This window comes from Oenanthe melanoleuca, chromosome 1 (assembly GCF_029582105.1).
Source record: "Oenanthe melanoleuca isolate GR-GAL-2019-014 chromosome 1, OMel1.0, whole genome shotgun sequence".
NCBI classification, from domain to species: domain Eukaryota; kingdom Metazoa; phylum Chordata; class Aves; order Passeriformes; family Muscicapidae; genus Oenanthe; species Oenanthe melanoleuca.
The window spans coordinates 72,760,407-72,775,963 of record NC_079333.1 but is presented as its reverse complement, the minus strand read 5'-3'; the positions used below and the strand labels follow the sequence as shown (position 1 = coordinate 72,775,963).

At 41.8% G+C, this 15,557-nt stretch overlaps 1 pseudogene; it reads left to right on the top strand.

The window, feature by feature from the left end:
- The first annotated feature begins 2,692 nt into the window (after nt 1-2,692).
- LOC130253299 (2-oxoglutarate receptor 1-like) lies at nt 2,693-3,358 on the top strand (annotated as a pseudogene).
- Nucleotides 3,359-15,557: the final 12,199 nt, after the last annotated feature.

Sequence of the window (15,557 nt, the reverse complement as noted above, 5' to 3'; positions counted from 1 at the left end):
TCCTGAATTATAATGGGTAAGGGAAGGAGGGCTCACATCTTGATCCCTAAGTATATCATTTGTGTCTTTTAAATTTAAGTCAGTTGAAGAGTTGAACACTGTGAGCCAAATTCCATTTAATTAATTCAGCAACACATCTGTGTGAAATATAGTCCAATTACAGGCACTAGGTTACTTTGCCATGGCTGCAGCCATTTGGCTTTTATTTCCAGCAGGCTGTAATTAAATTATCACAATGCAGAAGCAGACAAGTTCCCTTTATATACGTGACTGCAATTAAAGACATGTAATCAACATTTTTTAAAGTGACTCCAATCAATTGGTTACAGTAAAGAATACCATGCAATAAAGCAGTGACTCCACCATTAAGACTGAAAGAGGGTTTCTATTTCAATAATCTAGCTCCCTTCTTGTATGAGTTCTGCTTCTGGATAATTTATTTAAAGTTCATTATGTGTCTACAGCATATATCATTTGCCCTCAGCTTGGGCTGCAGAAGTGCCATTATGGCCAATTACTTAGTGTGATAAAATCTGCCACAGTACAAACTGTTCCTTAATTAGATTTAAGTTTTGTCTAAATTCTATTTGTAATTCAGACAGCAAAATAACAATGCCGACAGCAAAGACTCAGAGTCTTCTTCTTTAGTCCCTGTTATTACCTGTTTAACTTTAGGGCAGTTCAGACCTGAAACCCCACACCCAGGTGCTCTTTTGCAATATTTGTCCCCACTTTGTGTTTCCATAACCAGTGCAGGGCTTGGGGTGTGGTCTGGCCTCTGGGGGAGCTCCTTGACCTGCATGCAGCTGTAACACAGAGCACATGGATAGCAGAGGCTCCAAAAGCCCCTGAGGGCAAGTGGCTGCCAGTGGGGACCGCAGGGTTGAGTGCCACTGATGGGCTCTTTGGTGATCACAGGCATCTGCCCTGTGGCCTCTGTGGTTTGCTACAGCAGCACGCTGGTCGGTGGGAACAAGCTGCTAGCAGAATGAAAGTCTCACAAAAACAACCCAGGAAGAGGAGTGGGGAGCAGCTGCCAGCCGTGCCCTTCGGTGTTCCATAGCTGTGCTCTGGGAGCAGCAGGATGGGCACAGCCCTGTGCTCCCAGGGTGAGAGAGCACAGCTCAGCTCAGCTGCTGTCAGCCTGGTAACCAGCAGCCACAGCACGGGCTCCAGGCTTGTTTGGGAATGATGGCATTGCTGCACAACTGTGAACTGGAACCACTGGATTTACCCAAACCCCTCCTGCACCATCCCCAGCCACGACAAGAGGTTTAAAATGGTTTTGCTCTTTAAAAACCATTGCCAGTGTTTGGCATACATATTTTCAAGCTCCAGCCTCAGTTCTCAAAGTATTTTAAATACATTTGAACCAAATGTTCTATACAAATTTGAATCCAAATCCTGCAACCTTTTTCTGTGCGACCTCACAAGTGAGGGTAGAAGCTACAGCAAGAAAATTCAGAGTGAAACAAGAAATAGAAGAAGTGATTCAGTGGGATCCATTTCAACAGATCCAGGCCACAGTAATTTGAGGACAGGCATCATCTTATAAGCAGCTGCATTCTTCTGGAAAAAAATTATTCTGCATATATTCATTTCTTCCTAGCAGAACATTTGCTCCATTTTAGAAGAAGGCACTTCTTCACAGAAAATGTTTTTACTGAATGCCATGTTAACAGTGATTTGCCATGTGCATCAGTGACCATCTATTTTCTGCTGTAGAGACTGTGTACCAGGCTGTCTTTATGTTCCTTGAATCCTGCTCATGTCCCATATTATATCTTGCAATTGGCTGCTTTACAAAATTGCATGAATTTATTCTGATGTTTAGAAAAGTTCTATCTAAGACTAATGTCAAAGCAAAACACCATTTAAAAAATTTTACAGGGATGGAAATTTACATAGCAGCTAATGACAAGCCTAAAAATAACTTATTTCTTGGCAACATCAATCTTGTTAATGAAGTAAAATAATGAAATATTCCTCTATCAGTGGTTTCCAAGAAGCAAGAAGAAAAATGTTAATCAACTCCAGTAGCAGAAAGAATGTGAAAACATTTCTACATCCATCCGGTTTTGGGTTTTGGGTTTTTTTAAACTTAATCAACAAGGCTGCAAATGCATTTTATGGAACAGTTATATACTGAAAATTACCCTCTATACTTTTGGTCATTAGCACAATACAACTAATCTGTCCTTCTTCTCCATTTGACCCCTGCTGAGAGCAGAAAGTGAACTTTGTATACCAGGGGACACACATCAAACTCTGTGGGCCTGGGAATCCCTTATATTACAGCTTCATTGTGCCTGTGTAGGCCCTTTCCTGAAATATGTATTTTAAAATAAAATTGGATCTATATAGCTATGGTAAAAGGCTTCTAGATCAAGATCCATTATTATCAACACAGGAAGGTCTTTCCTTATTCATAAAAGTCACTTTAATAGGAGCACTGATGAGCAGCTGAAAGGAATGACCTGATTATAAGTTGTTTTTAATGAGATGTGTGGAGTATTATCTGTCAGTGAACACTAAACATTTCTCTCTTCCTTAACAGCTAAGGAGTAAAAATGAACACAACAAATGACAACTTAGGCAACTCCATCACCCAGCAAGACACTGAAAGTGATTTTCCCAAATGCTCTGTGTGGAAGTTGGTCTGTAGACTTTGAACCTCCACATTAGGCATAACATGAACTTCCCAGGAAGTTCCACTGTCATTTGTGTTCACAGCTTCAAGATAAGGCCTTGAAAGAGCAGCACCATAACCAGGCTGAGCCTGGCACTCACAGACTGCTCTACCTCACTGGCCTTCCCTTCCTGATGCCCTACTGTGCTACTGGGGAGCACTTGATTTTTGGTAAATTCATGTGCAAGTTCATCTGCTTCCACTTCAAATTGTACAGCAGCATCCTCTTCCTCCCCAGCTTCAGTGCCTTTGCTACATGGTGATGTTCACACCATGGAGTTCTTCCACATCCAGAGGAAGCAGTGGACAGTGGTGGCTTGCACAACTGTTTGGTTGATGTCACTGGAAGCTGCCAATTTCTTGATGTCATCAAAAGGGACACAAAACAGAAGCTTCTCATGCCTTAACCTTACCAGCTCTGAAAACCTGGGCACAATCAGGTGACTGCCTGGCCAGCCTGGCCTTCTTCTTGCCCTTGCTGATGTGCTTTGTGCTCATCATTTGCACCTTGGCCACTGGTCCCACACATGAGCTTGCTACAAAAAAAAGGCTCTCAGACTTGCTGTGGTCTTCTGTGTGTGCTTCTTCTCCTTCCATGTCTTTTGGGTGGCTCTGTTACCTAAGATCAGAAGAAAAACTTTCCAAACAATATTAGAACTGATAACATAAACAGCAAAAGATTGCTCTTTATTTTATTTTGTCTATCTATCTATCTATGGAAAATTGAGAAAAAATGATTTAAATCATATTAGTCTACAGAAGATGATAATAGATGGGTACCACCCTGTATGAATCTATCAGCTGTGTATAATCCCAGATCATTCTGATTTCCTACTACAACAAATTAAGAGGCTCGTACATGAAGGACAGGATGATGTCACATATCTTGATTCCAGAAGAAGTTTTGGCTGTCTGAGATGACTTTTTTGTATGTAAGCTAAGGAAACAGTCTGGTGCAAACTACTTTTACTAGTTCCAGAGTTTATGCTCAGAGTCAAGGTATTAGTGATTTCCTATCAGAGTAGGGGGAGCCACAGAGTGGGGACCAGTCTGTCCTGGGCTCAGGGGTACTTAATGTTTTCATTATCAAATTGGGTGATGAAATAAAGTCTGGTTCTTATATTTACATATTTACATGAAGCTGAGAGGAAAAAATTAAGCTGATGAATTGCAGCTATGATCTGCAGAGACACAGGCTGCTACTAAACAGTGACAGGGGCAAAGTTCTATGTTTAAGTAGAAATAATGAATTGTGCAAGCACAAAAGGAGAAAAAAGAGAAAGCTTTATTTAGGTAGCAGTTTTATAGAGATAGATCTGTGGTTACTGTGAATCATAGGCTGGACAGGAGCTGACAATTTCAGTGGGCTGACAGTGTCTGCTGTGGCTAAAAGAGCAGATGCATAAATAAAAAATAGTGTTTATAATGCCTTGTGGATATTTAAAATACTTTGTTTAAGGATCATCCATCAAATATGTCTTTCAGAAGCACTGCCACAGGCATTTTGACATGTTTTCTAGTTTAATTTCTCTTTACTGCACTGTTGTCAAAGGCCAAATTTTACAGCTTGCCAGTAGATTGTGATCAATCATGGTCAAGCTACCTGGTTTCACATATGCATGGTTGATTCAACCCCAAAAGTTACACAACACAAGGTGATTCACCCGAAATAAATCTTTTCTGACATAGATTCATAACATCCCAGCTCTCCAACATGGGTAAAAAGTACAAACACTCTGCACAAATTTTCTTCCTCTCCCACATGAGTGCAAGAACAAGATGTGTCTACCACTTACACATATACATCTGAAGGAGCGGATTAAAAATTATCTTTCTTGCTCTGTCAGAGCATTTTTAATTCTTGTTCTCAGAAGCTCTTCCTCCTCAAGCCCAAACTGAGCTTATCACACACAAGCAGAAGCTCTTCAATATAACTACATGCTCAATATAAAATGAAGCAGCTGAAGGTAAAAATTGTGAAGTGGAAGTCTTCAAGGCTTTCCATCTCTAACAACAAAAGTGACAGTCTCAGTGACTTGGAGAGGGGCTACTTCTTTACCCCCTCCTCTCTTTCTTTATATAGATGTTGTTTGGTTGCCTTCTTCCTATCTCACCTGCTAATCCACAATGTTTCTTCATTTAGTTTGGGCTAAACTATCTGATTTTGAAGTGCCAAAGTAGATTAGGGGACAGTCCTGGAGCTGTAGTTCACAGTGGGGAAAAAGCCTCCAGGAGAAGGGCAGTCACATCTCCCAGTAGCATGGCTGGGTCTGGAAAAGGAGAAAAGTTCAGCCTTAACAGGGACACTTTTAAAGGATTCAAGGACTGCTCAGGTGCTCTGCAGGACTGAGAGATCATTATCTCATGCAACTCATTCCTTTTGCTTACTGTGAAGCTCGATAGCTCCTATTTTTAGCTGCTGCTAAGTTTACTGCTGAAACAAGGATAAGTGCTTCAATTGCAGTAAACAGCAGACACTTTTCAAGCTCTGTACACAGTGTGACAGTATAGCTACATAAATTACTGCACTATTGCAGGCTAATTCACACCATAGCTATGCTCCAGCGAGCAGGCTTCTATCAAAGTCTCTGGTAGGTTTGTCTGCAAGGACAGTCACGGCAGCTCAAGTACCCACCAGCAGCCTGCTCTGTGCTTGGGACTGCAGAGGGACCAAGAGAATTACTCTGCAAGGCAAACCTCTCAAGGGAATGTCAACTCTGGTGACATTAAAGGTGAAACTTTGGAGCTGTCAACTGTTTTTGTAGACAAGTCAAATCTTATTCTTCATAGTGACTCATGTGCTGTCACAGGCTATAGCAGAGATATTTTCACCTTTGTTTGTCCAGGCAAGCAATTAACAAGATTTTTTTTTACTTTTCTCCCCAGTTCATGTATTCCCAAAAGAAATTAAAGCCAAAAGGCCTTCCTCATATTCCAACCTCCCAGAGAGCAAAAAGACTGTCAGTAATGGTCTGCATAAAAGAGAATTCTCAAAATTTGTCCTAATCTGGCTGCTCTGCAGAACACCTAAGGAGAGGGTTGTGTAGTGGACTGCATGTGACACCAAAATGAATAGCTGGGTAAAGAGCTAGTGGAGAGCTTGGAAATGGTCTACTTTTACAATGTCTGTGTTGGATATTGCTGTCACAGAAGGCTTTAATTTTGACCTCATGTAATGGTGTAGATATATATATTTAATGATGTAGATAGATAGATAGATAGATAGATAGATAGATAGATAGATAGATATTTGGTATGCTGCTGCAGCACCCGAAATAAATTACACTTAATATATTACACTTAATAATATGTTACACTGTGCAGTGTAACTGTGCACAGAGCCATGATCCACCACATGAAGTCCAGGGCAGTGCCAGGCTCACCACTGAGTAATTTAGACCTCACATAGATGCTGCCATTTGCTGATAAGGCTAAATGAGCAAAATGAACTTTGAATGACTGACTGCTTCCACCTGTCAAGGTTTTCTGCTGTGAAAATGCAGGTTGAGTGAACTTAAACTTTAAAGCAGCGAACGACAAATGAACACATCACTGTTCAAGTCCTACCAGCTCTGAACTCAGTTTGCTTTTCCCTGCCAGCAGAAAAGGAGAAGAGATTTAAAGGAAAATACTTTGTGTGTTCCCTTATGGTTTGTGACAGTAGAGGCATTCAACAGTGTCAGCTCATGCCACTTTAATGTAAATGCCCTGCAATTGTGTCAAGGAGGGGGAAAACCATTTATACTAAAGAAAATGTATTTCAAGGTCTGTTTTAAAAATAGCACCTGGGAAAGAGCAGTTCTTCTGTCTAAGGTGTCTTTCTGACTTGATGCCCCAGCCTACAGGGTGCTGTGGTAGAGGGCAGAGTGAGTTGGATGCATCCTACAGCAGGAGAAAAAATCGCATTCCTGCTTTCAGTCAGAGCTGTACTCTGAAGAAAAGGAGAAGGAAACAATTATAGTTGGTAAACCAGCTGCACATCTTTCCAAAACAAAATTTAATGCTGAAATGCTGATTTTTTTAAATACACAGAGGAAACAGGATTTTTCAGAGCTGCTGCAGGCAAGTATAATGCACAATATGTTTGATTCATCCTTGCTGGAACCTTAAAAGGCATTTGAATTATAAGGTGCATTATTCTACGATTATTCCTTGGTTTCTTTACTCCCCAAAATGGTTGATATCACTGATTTCTGAACCAAAAGAGAGATGGTTGCCTGAAAGTTATAGTACCAGTGATGTTTGCCACTCTTAAAAGAAAAACAAAAATTCTGAGTTTCTGTGTTTGCTTATTGAAAGAAAGTGTGGTTTTCAAATTGCATAATGAATTTCCTTCTATTTTTTAAATTAGTGCAAGAAGATAAGGTGAAGCAGGGAGAAATGCAACTTTGCACACAGATGTCTAATGCCATACTGAATGCTAATAAAGCAAGCTAGAAAGTATAGTTCCTGGAGAAACCTTCCTTCATGTGTTTGTTTAAAGTACAGTTGCATTTCCAGCATGACTCCTGCTACCCAAGCCAGCAAATCCAATAGCAGGTTACTCCATTCTTCCCTTTCCCTTCCCTGCATCCAGCTTAAGGCCCATTCAGTTGCTTAAGACCCATCAGCTTTCTGGAAAAGTGGTTAGGAAATTGATTTTGTCCCTTCTAGCAGTTCTGCTAAAACCTTTGTGGTTCCCATTTGCTCCTGAATGGAATAAGAGAACTGGCTGCATCCCAGGGCCTTTTCAAGACAACCCCTGTGCATCTGGCAGATCTGGTGTTTTGTTGGCAGATCTGTGACAAAGTGATTTCATATTACCATGAGAGCACCCTGTGATATTCCCACATCTCTTCTCTAATTTTCAAGGACTTTCATGGGCCAGCCACTGTGCAAAGCAATGCCCTGGACCTGCAGCAGACAGGGGTAGAGATCACCTTCTCTGCTGGTGCCTCAAAGGGTACCCAAGGTAAAAGCTCCAGCTCTGCTCTGGTTACAGATCTGTAAAGCTGGGCAAAAAAAGGAGGTAACTTGGCACAAAGCAGGAAAGCATTATGGGTGGATTTATTTCCAGCCCCAAATGATCCCAAAGGGGCAATTTTCCACTGAGTGAGCCAGGCTGGCCCAGTCACTTATGGCCTCAGCAATGAAGAAGACCTGGCAGACAGTGGCACACAAATGCACTGTGCAACAATTTCAAGCATAAATCTTTTTGGAAATTCTCTTTTCCCTTCAATTCACGATGTTTTTTATCAACAGAAAGTTATCTTAGCAGATGAGGCAGCAGCACCTGCCTAGAGGAGTTTCCTCACATTACCTTCTGCTAGTAAGCTGCTCTGAGATATTTATATATCATCCCTATTTTACAGGTGATGAAACTGAAGCACAGGGGAGTTAAGTGACTTGCCTCCAGTCACAAAGCAAATTAGCAGCCAAGTGGGGAAGAGATCAGTTCTCAGCCCAGAGCTTTTACAAAGTGCATTTTAGGCTTAGGGAAAGATTTTCAAGGGAGTCTTGATTGCTCAGTGGTGGCACTTCAGTAATAAAAGCTGAGTTACAGCAGTGTCTGCACTTCTCAGGCCCTACTTCATCCCTAACATCATACTCTCTATCTTGGAAGGAGCATCTGTTTTCTTTCAGAAAAGGGTTTGGGGGACCAGCTCACCAAAGTTAATTGGCTACCACTGTGTGTGACCTTAGCCAAGAGCCAAAAATTAGTAATTGTATTCATCCCATTTACAGGTTTCTATCAAGTATTTTCTAATTTGCAGGTTAACACAAAATATTAGCAGCGCACAGGGAAACCTTTCCAGCTGAAATGGCACTGCAGGTTGGGAGGTTGTTCTTTGTGGGTTGCAAAGGTCAGAAATGGGTTCCATAATTAGCCAGCTGCCTTCATCCTGGGGAAGGGTACCACTGCTGACCATGAATGAGTGCCAGCTCTGGGAGAGCACATGGGTACAGTCATCATTCCTCAGGGGTGGCCAGGCCCCCTTCCTGGAGACACTAATCCAGATCCAGCAGCCTATGTTCTGCCTTCAGAAGTTTTCTTCTGTTGGGAGAAGAGCAAATGGAATTAGGATGTAAATTTATCATATATCTTCTATATTTCCATCCTTACTTTGACTCAGCATGATTAATACAGCTACACTTGTTTATCAGAGCTAGACACTTGTCTATGAACACCACTGAAAAACTAATCTGGCCCTCTACCATAACAAAATCCCAGCAAATGTAATCCTCATCCTTTTTGCCAAAATGCAAACCTGCATCTCACTGAGGGAAGAGAAAAACAGGAATGGGGCATCATCCTTGCTGGGAGCACCACAAAGATTGGCCATGCAGTAATTCCAGGCTGTGCCCAAGGGACTCCACCCTTCTGTACTCCTGCAGCTGGGATCTGCAGGTGCTATAATTTAAATTCCCACTAGAGGGTAGACAAAACTTTTCCAGTAAAAGGATCTCTCTGGAAAAGTGAGTATGTAGGAGTATGCAGGAAAGCAGTGTCTGATTTGGAAAAGCAAATCTGTGCTTGAGAAGCAGCAAAGAGTAGGAAAAGGAAGAATATGTCTATACCATCTGCAAGAGCAAGGTGGGAACATTGTTCCAAATTTCTCTAAAGAAACATAACCTCTGCTTTATACTTGTAAATCAAATACAGCTGGAGTAGCTATGCTGTTATAAATATGTAAACTGTAAGATTTACAGAAAATATAGATTTGTGATTTTCAGAAATACAGCTGGTTTTACCCCTGCAGATGTTGTCTTACAAACACTGATAGCGGCCAACTAAAATTTTCAAATATTTAGGAAGGATAAATACAGGGAATTAGAGTCTATCCACTTTGGGAGTGAATTTACATCCCTTCCAGCCAGAAACATCAGATAGTGTATTTCTCTCTCTCTTTTATTATTGACCAGTCTTCCATTGCAGGTAATGATGGCTTGTGTTTTCTCCTCACACACTTCTCCACTGCTGAAATGCAGTCAGGTTTCTCTGAACCTTGCTGTGGGAGGGGAAAGTATGGCTGCAGGCATCAACACATCCTTCTCCTCTTGCTCTCCCTGAAAGAGCAGTTTCTTTCCAGGTGAGATTGGCTGTCTCAGGGACCTCCCTGCACTGCAGATCAGGGCACTGTGAAAAGGTTTTCTCACCACATATCTGACCACTCCAAAGCAAGTTTTCACACTGATCCAGCAAGTCAATGCTAGGGAAGTTAAAGCAATTCAGAGTTTATTTTCTGAGTTTATTTATTTAGTCCCAGACCAGCAAAGATGTCCTAAGATCCCAAAGTATCACCTCTGTGAGCTAAAAAACTTTTTTTGAATGCTAAGCAAAGATATGCTTCAATCTTCTGAAATATAACTTGTTTGTGCTGACAGAGGTAAGAACCAAAGAAGACCCAGCAAAGCAGCAGAGCTCTCAGAGGCATTCCTGCAGCTGGGACTTCTCCCACAGCTAGGATAATTAAAGGCTGAATTAACTGGATTTCAGAAGACAAGCATGCCAGTGTTTGCTGTCACAAGCACTGCATTTATCTCATTTGTCCCCTAAATGACTGTGGGCTTTTGAAAGGAAAACCTCTGTTGCCTTTCTGTTCTGGATGGGTCCCATCTGCTGGTCCCACATAGTCTTGTGGGTGGCAACAATTCTCTTTCCAGCTGAGCTGCTGAAACTGGGTGTCACTGTGGGCAGCAGTCTCAACACTTGTCACATCAAAGGGTGTAATGGTTTGAAAGCAAAACCAGTGAGAGACTCCAAGTCAAATACAATTTAAAAGGAAAAAAGAGAAAATGCAATGGTACAAAAGAAAAACCACTGACAGAGAGAGAATACAACCTGACACCCCGCTAGTTAGGGTGGTGGTAGCAGTCCAGATGAAGTGGTCTTGTTGAAGTGGTTATCCTGTAGAAAGGTCTGGTAGCTCTTGTCCTCTGGAAACCAGTGGATAAGGGCTGCCTTGGTGCTCCAAATCTCATTTTTTATCTAGGTAGGAAATGTTTGGCTCCTCCCCCTGGATGGAACATCTCCCAATGGGTTGGTGTAATTTTATCAGTCATGCAACTGGACTCAATGGCCCATTAACAGAAGATATGTTCCTGGAGGAAGGATGGGGCGTGGAAAAGATGAAGATGGCTGCCCCACCTGGTTTTTAACAGATGGCCCATTAGCAGAGGATATCTCCCACAGAGATAAGGCTCACTGCCCCACCTGTTTTCAACAGATGGTGATAAAATACATACTTTTGGGCACATCTTTACATTGTAACCTAGGACAAAGGGCTAAACAGGAGATGTAATCCTGGAGAAGGATTACATTTGTGGCCCTAAAGAGCCAAAGAGGGGAGCCCTTTATGAAGCCAGATGTGTTTTTGCTGCAATAAGGCACATAAATCCATGGCAGAGATTTTCACAGCACAATATTGGGAACAATGGAAGAAGTATTAATCCTGAAATACAGCCATACCAGAAGAGGTTAAATTATACATTCTCTATCTGACTTGTAGTGTAAGGTGTGAATGATGGGTCAGAGGGATGCTGGCATGGGCTAAGGAGACTTATCTGGAATCTGAAACAGGGTTACATTTGGTGTCTACTACACTGTTTCCTATTCCCTGTGGTTATCAATACCTCTACCACCTATCCTTGCCATGATAACTGCAAGAACTAATTCAAATTATGCACATCTCATGCAAAATCTCCCTTCAGTCTTCATCACTCTGAAAAATAAAGAATATTTTGTTGAAGAAAGAGTTATTGTTATACAAAAGTCTGTGATATGAGGTGAGAAGTAGAAAATCTCTCTTTCAGGGAGTCAAGAAGCTGAATTTGGTAAAGAACAGATGGATCTCAGCAGCTGTGCTCTTTCACTGAGTAGTCGCCTCAGGGTGGCAGTTGATGTTAAATTTTGTACAAATCTCCTTTTCTTGTGTGAATTAAAGACATTGAAAGAGAGAGAGAGAGAGAGATGACCTTTATTCTGGGACCCTTTTTTTCATTTGTTTGTGAGGATTTTGGAGATATTGAAGGCTCTTCAATTGGCTTACAAAGCTAAAATTACACACCTGGCCTCAGCTGTAGAGTAAGTCTTCTGTTCCTGTCCTCCTGGGGTCCATGCAATCCACCATCTCATCAACACAAGTTTCCACACTATTGCTCCCAAGCAGATGAGCTAAAGATATTCAAGGGTGAAATGTTACATCAAGTAGCATTTATAAAGTGATTCCATAGGATTTTCTACAGTTATAATAGTGACTGAATTAAAGACTCACAATATTCATAATTTCTGTATCATAATCAATTCACACACATACACACAGGCAAAGGGAGATCTATATCTGTGTGCATAAAGGTACTCATCCAAATTTCCCGTTGGATTCAGAGAAACACATCAAATCCATTAGTGTTTCTCCACAGATATGGATTGCATTTTGAGGGGAATGTGTGTGGGGTGGGATCAGCCTGGACTTTGTCATCAGCAAGTAGCAGCTGAGGCAGCTGGGGTTGTTTCACCTGGAGAATAAGAGGCTCAGTTTCTACAATTCCCTGAAAGGAAGGTGTAGTGAGGTGGGGGGGTCAGCCTCCTCTCTCAGGTAACAAGTGATAGGAGGAGAGGAAATGGCCTCAAGTTATCCCAGGAAAGGCTTTCACTGGATATTAGGAAAGATTCCTTCTCCAAAAGGGTTGTCAAGTACTGGAACAGGCTGCCCAGGGAAGTGGTGGAATCCTCATCCTTGGAGGTAATTAGAAGATGTGGATATGTGTCACTTAGTCATGGACTTGGCAATGCCTGGTACACTGTTGGACTTCATGATCTTGAAAGACTTTTCCAACCTAAATGATTCTAACATTGTCCTCCACCTAGGCTGGCAGAGGCAACACGATGGTTTGCTGCTACTTGTCAAAGTGACCAGCAATTTCTCCTTGCTGTCCTGCAGACTTCAGCTCAGTCCAGCTGCTGCCATGCTAGTGCTGAATATTATCTGTGTGTGAGTACTAAGGGAGTGTATTAGGAAAGAAATTGCCCTGCCTGAGAAAAGAGATTTATTTGATCTCTGAATTAGGATTGACTGTCTCAATATCTAGTTTATTTGGGAAGAAATCAGACACGTTGATTTCAGCTAATCAAATAATTTCTGACAGAATGCTTCTTCCCTGCAAACTGTTGAATCAACAGAATGAAAAGGTTTCAGGTGGGTGTCTTTAATCTATTAAAGAAGTTGATAGAAACCAAGTAGGCAGCACATAGGGAGCCCCCCCAGCTAACCAAGCAGCCGCAGACAGAGAGCAGGGGAGCTGATGGTGGGATGGACAGGCTACTGCATCCTCCATCAGAATGGTCCAGCACAATCCAGCTCCTTTCTTGAGATGGAGCAGTTTTCTATCTAAAATGCTGTGTAAGAGGACAGAGCAGACACAAAAATTTGTATTTTTGAGAAGCAAAATTTGCTCATTTTCTCAGATTTTGCACAAAAGCCAGCACTACTGGGAGCTGTGGCTAAGCTGCTACTCCAGGCACAGATAATACTGATGTGAGTTTCTAGGAGAGAAGTGCAAGGCTCAGCTCTAGGATGTTTAGCTTGAAAAAATTTTCCATCCAAGTCCAGATTATGCAGTGAGCTCACCCTTATTATATTCACTAGTGATTTGGGCAATGGAGTAGAAAGTATACCCTTTAAGCATGCAGATGACAAGTGAGGGGACTACAGGCTTTCTGGTAGACAGCATTTGATTCAAAGCAATTTACAGAAATTGGAGAAATGGTCTGAAAAAACCAGAATGCAATACAATGAGGACAAATGCAGAATTTATGTTTGTAGGAGATTAATCAAAACTATACAAACTGGACTATCTGCTTAGGCAGCAGAAGAAGAGAGGCTCAGAGTCTCAGAAGAATAAATCAAAAAAATAAAAATTTGTGAGATTGAGAGTTGTTCAGTCTAGGAGAAGGACCACTGAAGGAAAAGTGATGGTGACCACATACCTGTCCTGTATGTGGAAAACAGAGTGCCCCCAGCTAGGACTAGATCAGGGGGGTGTCAGGCATGAGACAACTCATCCTTTGGGCACAGAGAAGCAGAGTAGTAGTTTGGTAGAGAGAGAAATTTAAAAGAAATTGGAAAAGCACCTGCTGGGACTGCCAAGGATATGACCCTGTCTGGGGCAGCAGATGGGCTGCATGTCTTGAGACTCCTTCTACTCCACCTCCTGAAATGCCATGGGAAAAACCCCTTTGAATCAGGATAGAGGATTCAGGAGAGACCATCATCCCACTGCATGCACCAAGACAGTGCCTCAGATAGGGGAAATGTCTGTGGTCAGGCCTTTGCAGTGACTGTGCCATAAAGCCAATGGATTAGACACTGTTGAGGTGGATTAAGCTGGCTCCAAAGTCTGTGGCAATGCACCAGAGTAGACCTCCTTAGTATATTATATGCAAAACCTGATAAAAGTCTGGTTAGAGATCCCCTCCTCAGATCCCAGCAGGCCATCAGTCATGGCAGTGTGAAGCAGGACAATTGTATGTTGGCAAAATGCAGAGTAGTGGGTAGAAGCCTTACCCCAACCAGCCTGAACATGCAGACCATTGCATTTCCTATATCCTTTAACACATTGTATTATTTCATTTTATCAGCAGCTACTAAGCAGTTCCCTTGTAAAAAATTAAAAGCCAAGGTCAAGCACAGAGAGCTTTTTCTAACTGTCTCTTTCTTGTGCCATCTTCTATCCCACGGTGATGTGATTTCTTCTGATTCTCTATTATTCAAAATCCCAAAAAATACAATAGAATGACATTCACATTTAACAAAGTGCTGGTGTTTTAGCATCATGCCCTGATGGAGACAAATATGATACATCAGCTTACAGCAGAGCCCCCCAGCTGACCCAGGTGTGGTGAGTAAGCCCAGTGCTCAATTCAGTAATTCAAGTCCTGCAAAGCTCATAGAGAGATCCTGAAGCACTTGGTGAAAGGTGGCATAGAAAGGCAAAGCAAGAGAAAGTCTCTGCAGAGAATAGCAACTTCCTTTCATATATTTGATTTAGATGAGAACAAAATAGCCAGAGGAAAATAAAAAAAATAGTTAAAAAAAAAAGACAAAGTATGAATTCCACAGGTTCAGTTTGCATGAATTATCTCTTTGAAGGCTATTTTAGCAATCTGCACCTCCACCCAGTTTGCATTGCTGGAGATCCATTTAATTGCCTGTAGATAATAATAAGCATCATTTAAAGAGCACAAAACTCTTTCAAATGCAGGGAAACTGCATGTCTCCCAGGGGGAGGCTGGCAGAGCAAGGGGGAGCCAGAGGGAGCTGCCTTCATGCTGATGGAGCAGCTTCTCTGTCGTGAGGGATAGAATGGAAAGTGCTTGGGATGAGGAGCCTGAACTCCTTCCCTGTGGTACAGCTCTCTGCCTGATAAAAAGGGAATTTGCTCTAAAAAATACAACACCTTTGACTCTGTGTTTAAGTGATGATTTCAGGGCATTTCCTTGTGGGTTTCTGCTTATCTGTTTTGTCAAGGCACATCCTCATTTCAATTTGAGTGAAAATTACTTCTGCTTTTTTCTTTATAATAACAAAATTCTACCTGATAATTTCAGGTACCTGCTTACCTACCAGAAACAAGTGCTAAACAACAGCAAACAACCAATGCAAACAACTAATTCACTGGTTCATAATTTCAGTGACTGTATGAAAAAAAGAATCAGATGATCTTGGGAGATAAATTACACTTCTGAAATATGAAGTGTGTCCTAAATGGCTGAGCTCCCTTCCCTGTCCTGTTTGTGCTCCTCTTGGCACCAGCCCCACTGGAAAAGGCTCAATTCCAAAGCACAAGTGGAATTTCTGCAGGTGGGAGCTGAAGGGGTTTGGGGTGCAGG